The sequence below is a fragment of the Cajanus cajan genome, chromosome 6 (assembly GCF_000230855.2).
Source record: "Cajanus cajan strain Asha chromosome 6, NIPB_CcT2T_4, whole genome shotgun sequence".
In the NCBI taxonomy this organism is placed as follows: domain Eukaryota; kingdom Viridiplantae; phylum Streptophyta; class Magnoliopsida; order Fabales; family Fabaceae; genus Cajanus; species Cajanus cajan.
The window spans coordinates 41,442,008-41,449,594 of record NC_138522.1 but is presented as its reverse complement, the minus strand read 5'-3'; positions in this window follow the sequence as shown (position 1 = coordinate 41,449,594).

Sequence of the window (7,587 nt, the reverse complement as noted above, 5' to 3'; positions counted from 1 at the left end):
CCTATAATATAATTTGTGTGTGTGTGGAAGAGATAAGAAATGGTATTGTGATTTTGTAAGATTGTGGGGTCAGATATCACCAAACTTCACACTGATGAATCTTTGTTCTCTTGTTACATTCATTGCTTAGTCAACTCATAAGTTTACTCAAACCTAATCCATTAGAGCAAGAGCCTGGTGCAAGTAATGAATATCAATTCCTTGAGTATCCAGTACATACACCTGCATTACGGGTTAGGGTTTAAGACTACTAATGGGCCAAGCTCCATTCCTAGATACATTTCCCACTAGGTATTTTGTTTCAGAGCTAGTTTCAAAGGCTATTTTCCAATACCCAATGGACTCTATATCAAGTAAAGGAAAATCAATCCAAAGCAAGTATTAAGAATAGAAACATAACACAATAATGAATGAAACAACATATATATCATTAATAAAATGAAGATTACAAGAGAGTTTCGTTGGTTACATCTAACCCCACAAAATAATGGGTAAAACCGCTCAAAACAATGAGAGTGAAATAAAAATAGAGATGGAAGAGAGATGGAAGAACCGAAGGAAAGACCCACACACGAACAATCCCAAGCACCGGGAATCCCTTCCACAACTCCTAGAAGTCTCCCAATGTGTGAATGAGGGAAAAATCCTTGAAGACTTGATCAAATACGAGCTGGGTGAGTCAGGTTAGGGTTACCACGCCCAGCGCGTTATGCTTTGTGCCCGGTGCAGGGCCTTCCAAAGAGTTTAGATGCTCTTTGTCTCAAGACACGCTCGACGCGATGTCTTCTAGAGAGTTTAGGTTGCTCTCTGTCTCGAGGCACGTCCGACGCATCTACTCTTGCGCCCGGTACAATTCTGAGTTGTAGAAAGTGTGGCTCTTTGTTTTGTTCAAGCCCGACACGGGTAGTCTTGCGCTCGGCGCAGGTACTCTTCTCTTGCTCCTTAGCTCCTTAAATTTCTAATCCTATGGGTCTTCAACCTTACTCCTAAACCTAATACCTGCACAAAAAATGAGATGTATTAAGGTATTGTCAGATGATCTTTGGGTTAGCTATAGTTGCACTAATTTAAACAAAAAAATAAAAACTATATTACAAGGTTGCATGGAGTGAGTGAAATTGTTCAATAATTACTATCTTAAAAGAAGTGTAATTGAGACTTAACAATGTCCCTGATGAAAAGAGGAAGAAGCTTGATGATAAAGTAGAGAAATGTATATTTCTCGATGTTAGTGAGCATTCTAAAGCTTACAAGTTGTATAATCCAATCTCAAAAAAATTCATTAGTCGAGATGTGATATTTGATGAAAGCAACACATGGAAGTGGACTGTTAATAGCATCGAATAGCACATTCCAGTAAGTGATGATGAATTTGAGGGAGAAAACCAGGGTCAACTTTTAAGCTCTATTATCACAAGTTTACCATCAGCCATCTCATCACACTCACAAGTAGAAGCAAAAGATGATGTTTCAAATGAGCATAGACTCTAATGCACAAGAAGAAGGCTAGCATGGATGCAAGATAATGAGGTTGGTGGAGTTAATCAAATTGATGATCCACTCACTCATTTTGCATTGCTTTGAGATCATGATCTTATTTCTTTTCATGATGCCATCAAAGAATTGAAGTGGCAGACGACTATGGATGAGGAAATTAAAACAATAGAGAAAAATAACACTTGGGAATTAATAGATCATCCCAAGGGGAAAAAGTTTATTGGAGTTAATTGGGTGTATAAAATAAAGCTTAATGCAAACAGTAAGATGGATAAATACAAGGCATGACTGGTAGTGAATGACTATAAGCAAGAATATGGGATTGATTACAAAGGGGTGTTTTCCCTTGCAAGACTTGACATAATCAAATTGGTTATTTCGATTGCAACTCAAAACTTATGGTTTATTTATCAATTTGATGTCAAGTCAACATTTTTACATGGAGAACTATAAGAAGATGTATATGTAGAGCAACCTTTGGGATATGTGAGACAAGGGAATGAGGAGAAGGTTTATAAATTGAAAAAGGCACTATATGGACTAAAACAATCACCCGAAGCTTGGTATAGTAGTATAGAGTCTTATTTCATTGGATCAGGTTTACATAAATGTTCATATGAGCATACACTTTTCATAAAGCTTGTAGATGGAGAGAAAATTCTATAGTATGCATATATGTAGATGACTTGGTCTTCATAGGTAATGATAAAGTCATGATTGATTCATTTAAAGCCTCTATGATGGCTGAATTTGAGATGACAGACTTGGGTTTGATGTGTTATTTTCTTAGCATTGAGGTAACATAATCAGTAATTGGAAATTTTGTGTCACAAAAAGTATGTTTTGGAGATTTTGAATAGGTTCCAAATGAAAATGTGCAATTCAGTTTGCACTCCTAATTCTGTAGGCTTGAAGTTGAAACGGGCTTTGAAAGGGAAGAAAGTAGATGCAACAGTCTATAAGTAAATTGTAGGAAGTTTGATGTATTTGACTTCAATCAGGCTAGATATAATGCTTGCAGTTAGCCTTATCAGTCAATATATGGAGAATCCAACAAAATTACACCTCCTAACAACTAAAAGAATATTCAGGTACTTGAAAAAGACCATTGATTTCAGAGTGTTTTATAAAAAAGGAGAATAAAAGGGTTTGATTGGCTTTAGTGATAGTGACTATATATGTTGGGGATGAAGATGACAAAAAAAGCACATTTGGATATTTCTTCATGATGGGTTCGGGTGTTGTTTCATGGTTGTCAAAGAAACAACCAATAGTTAGTTTATTTTCTACTGAAGCTGAGCTTATTGTATCTACATCAAGTGTTTGCTAAGCCATTTGATTAAGAAGGTTACTTAGAGAGCTTGGGTACGATCAAGGAGGCCTTATATCAATATTCTATGACAATGTCTCTACAATTAAGTTGTCAAAGAATTATGTTTTACATGGAAGAAGCAAACACAGATATCAAATTTCATTTTTTACATGACCTGTACAAGGATGGTGTTATTAATGTTATCTATTGCAAGAGTGAGGAGCAGATTGCATATATAATGACAAAACCTCTCAAGTCAGATATGTTTAAGAAATTTCAAAGCATGATGAGTGTTTGTTCAAGAAAGGAAACTAGCTGTGATGATGACAATTTGGTTGCTAAAATTTCCTCTTATGTAAATTGATGTTTATAGAACCTTCAGTTTAATGGAGGGAAATGTTAAAATTTATTTAGTATTTTCTATTATGAATAAGTCATGTCCTATTTATTTAAGATTTATTACTATAAACCACGTTTTAAGAATCCTAGATTTTTCTAATCTTATCCAATAATTTTAGATAAGTTAATTGTTATTTTATTTTTCAAGTTTAACAAACAACAATTTCTTTTGAATTGCTATATACGTATTCGGAAGATCTCAATATCAGTTTTTTCTGCATATTTCGCAGGAAAAAACTATATTTATTCGTACTAAATAACGGTACTTTTTTTCTAAATGGTGATTGTAGTCCTCGCATTTTTTAAAATAAGTGAATTTGATGCCTAATGTGACTTGCATCCAAGTAAATTCCATACGGTATTTGTTAATCATATTCATATCAACAAAAATATTGACGGAGTTAAAATCAACACAATTTTACCTGTTTTTAAAAATTCAAGAACTTAAACCACTAAAAAAATTAAAATTTTAAATTTGATGATTTTTTAAAAAAGAACAAAATATAATTATATTTAAGTGAGTGGTGCTTTTTGTTGTCCAGTTGATTTTTAGGTTACGTATCAATCAAATTAGATTGGTGTAAATATTATAGACTAAAAAAAAAAAAAAAAACTCTACTCACTAGCTCTATTCGTCCAATGATATAGAATCGCCCCCACACCATTCAAATAGGTAGCTGAACAATTAAAGTTGCATGCACAAATAATGTCCTCATTATTATAGCTTTAATTTTGAAAAACCGAAAACAAAAACTCAATAAAAAATCTTATGGTTGAGTCTTGATTCATGAGTGGTGTGTCACGTTGATGTTTAGAAAATAAATTTCAGTTCAAAATTGAGCGGCCAGTTTTCTATACCTATATATTAAAAAAAAAAACAGAGAGAGAGAGAGATGATTTTAATATAAAATAGTTTGATGATTATTTGATTATTTCTAGAGATTATAAAAAAAGTAGAATTTAATTTATGTTCATTTATCGTCATAAAAACAACTTTTATATATAAAAAAAAAGTAGCTAAATTCGGAAGAAACTATTCTGATTAACTTTTAATTTTAATCGGGTTATATATATTTTTTAATTTATAATTATTTTAAAACTAAAAAAGCACAAAATTACTTAAAAAATAGTTATTTGACGAAAAAATATTATAGGACCCTAAGAAAGAATTTTCTCAGCTCATTAACTCTCAGTATGAGGACATTCAACCGCTACCACAATCTTTAAATAAGTAGACTAACAATTAAAAGCAACATGTAAATGATAACGATTTCCTTATTATAGCTTTAACTTTCTTCTAGTACGATTCAAAATTTAAATGCACATGTAAAACTACTCCTCTCGATTTTGAATAGATTATTTAAGAAAGTGAATTGATATCATTTAAGTGTACTGATTTTATCTAAAATAATCCAATTTTAAATTATTTTTTTTAAATTTGGTATTAAGAATAAAATTTTTATCATTAAAAATATAATCTCAATTGAATGAAGAAATATTTTAAAAATAATATTATTAAATAGAATAAATTTAATTGAGATTGTTTATATTTTAAATCAGCAAAATATATATATATATATATATATATATATATATATTAATTATTGATATTTAAAATCAAAAAATATTTTTTTTTCTTTGTTGTTTATATTCAAAATTCGAGACTATGTTTAGTGAAACACACAAAAGTCGTATTATTGAAATTTATATATAATTCAACATTTATCTCTTGCTATATTAATAAAGAGAGAGATAGATAAACTTATGTATAATTCAACACACATAAAGTCTTGTTATTGAAACTTATGTATAATTCAACATTTTTCTCTCTCTATATATAAATAAATAGAGAGAGGATAGAGAATTCTATTACTCTAAAAATATATTTATTTATATTTATTTTATTAAATAATTTATGTTTTATATTAAATTATAATGATTAAATTGTTTAATTAAAAATTTTTAATGTATAAATTAAGTTTTTAAATTTTTTAAAAATTTAAAAATTGTTTGATATTTTATTTTATCAATTTAAATTGAGAATAATTATATATATATATATATATATAATGCATTTATTTGAATTAATAAATGGAGTATTCAATAAATTTTTAAAAAGTTTGCACATGATTTATGCATAAAATTTTTTAATTCAATAATTAAATTATTAAAATTTGATATAAAATATAAATTATTAAATAGAATAAATCTAAATAGACTTATACTCATGAAATACGTAAATTCATATATATATATATATATATATATATATATATATATATATATATATATATATATATAACGATCCACCATATTTCTTACACTTAAAGATATATCGTACTAATTATACTAATCAACTAAGAGGAATTATTAGACTAAATAGCAACGTATGTACATGTATATAAGAGTAATAATAAAAGCACATCTCTATGTACAAAATGGAATACTATGCATATATAGTCATCCAAAATAACAATACTTTCCTGGTGTTGGTCAAGCACAACCAAACAGTTATCCAAGATAGTAATTCTGACACTAGGACAAAACTCCATATCCCGCAACGATCCCAACAACTAGGTCTAACTTAACCTTGACCTACTCTCGTACACAGTATGACTATCGCAGTCCATCCACATGAAAACAGAAGGGTAAGCTAGAATTCAATAAACAATCATGCAAGCATTAGAATAAACATCAATGCTACATCATCATCAAATCACCAATCATTCTCATAGAGTCACATCATACACTCTATCATACACTAATCATGTAGTAAATGCAACTCCTGACAAATATCAATACATATCAATTATCTAATGCGTCATTATGCATTCACTTAGGAAATCTTCGTAATAACAAAGCAATATAAGTGACATCTTATTCTACCGAAATCACCCCCACCGTTTTTACGCTTAAAGCACCCTGCTAGGTCAACAGCAAATCGGGATATCAAATCCCCCTAGGTGTTTACTCAAATAATGTCACTTACATGCTTGGAAGTTCGATACTACTGTCTGGAATAGTACAGTTGAGTATAGGCTTACCACGACCTTGGCATGTATTACCAAGTTACTTATGGATTTCGCCCACCGCCTATCCGCTAGGAACCACGTAACATTTCTCAGTACTTGGTTAAGGGATTAACCCTCGACCTCATATCCCGCTCCAACACTAGCTAAGGACTTGGAAGAGACTCGCCCAAACCCGTGGCCTATCCAAGCACTACTCTCACCCAAAACCATTGGTCTATCCAAGCACCACTTTCATCCAAACTAGTGGTTTATCCAAGCACCACTCTCGAGAGACTTTATGTGAGATCCTCTAGTTCAAAAACATTTTTCCCTCTCCTCAAGTCCTGGGCTAAACACATGCCATAAGACATCACATGCAAACAATGCACCATACATCATACATGGTTAATCCATCACTATGATCAATATCATCCTCATATAAACATACATACATATCATATCATGTTTAAACATTCATATATATTATTCCCAAGCATACATGATGGAACTAGGTGAGGAGATTGATGTTCCTTCACTTTGCTCCATGCTTAGGACCGTGAACTCTTGAGGTAGACCTTTGGAAGAAGCTTGAAGCTCCATGAAGAGGTCTTCAATGGAGGAGAAGCCTCAAGGTGGTTCGGTTACTCCTTGCTTAGTGTAGAAGCTTGAGGAACCAATGGTTAAGGTTGAAGAACCTTGGTGAAACCTTAGAGAGAATTCTCCACGGTTTTAGAATGGACTCTTGATGAGAGAAATTTGAATATTATTTCTCAATTTGTTCAAAAGTGATTACAAATGAAGTAATTAGAAATATATAGGGAAAGGTAGCTTGTAGGAGAAGCTATCCTTAACCATGGTTCACTAGGAACCATGGTAGGGTTAGCTTTAACTCCCACGGTTTAGGTAGCTTCTAGGAGAAGCTAACCTTGACCATGGTTCACTTAAGAACCATGGTAAGGTTGGCTTAACCTCCCTTGGTTTAGTAGCTTGCAAGGCAAGCTTCAAAAACCAAGAGAAGGAGCTTGGAAATCCAGCCAAAGGGAAAGCATTTGGGCTAGGCGGCCTTGGTCTCAAATGGCTCCAAGATTTAATTTGAAAATCTTTGATTTGGTTTAGTTAGGTTCATCATATGATGATGAAACCTAGCTAAATCAAATCTATGAAAAATTAGGAGCAAAATGAGTCCAATATGCAAAATTTTGCCTAGGCCCAACTCAGGCCCAATTTCTAAGCACACTCCCTAACTTTGCTAAATGTCACCCCCTTTTCCCTACTGAAAAAATACAAAATGAATGTATCAACTAGGGAGGTTAAATGGAGTTAAACTCTCCAAGTAACCCACCTCAAAAACAATATACAAACACTAGG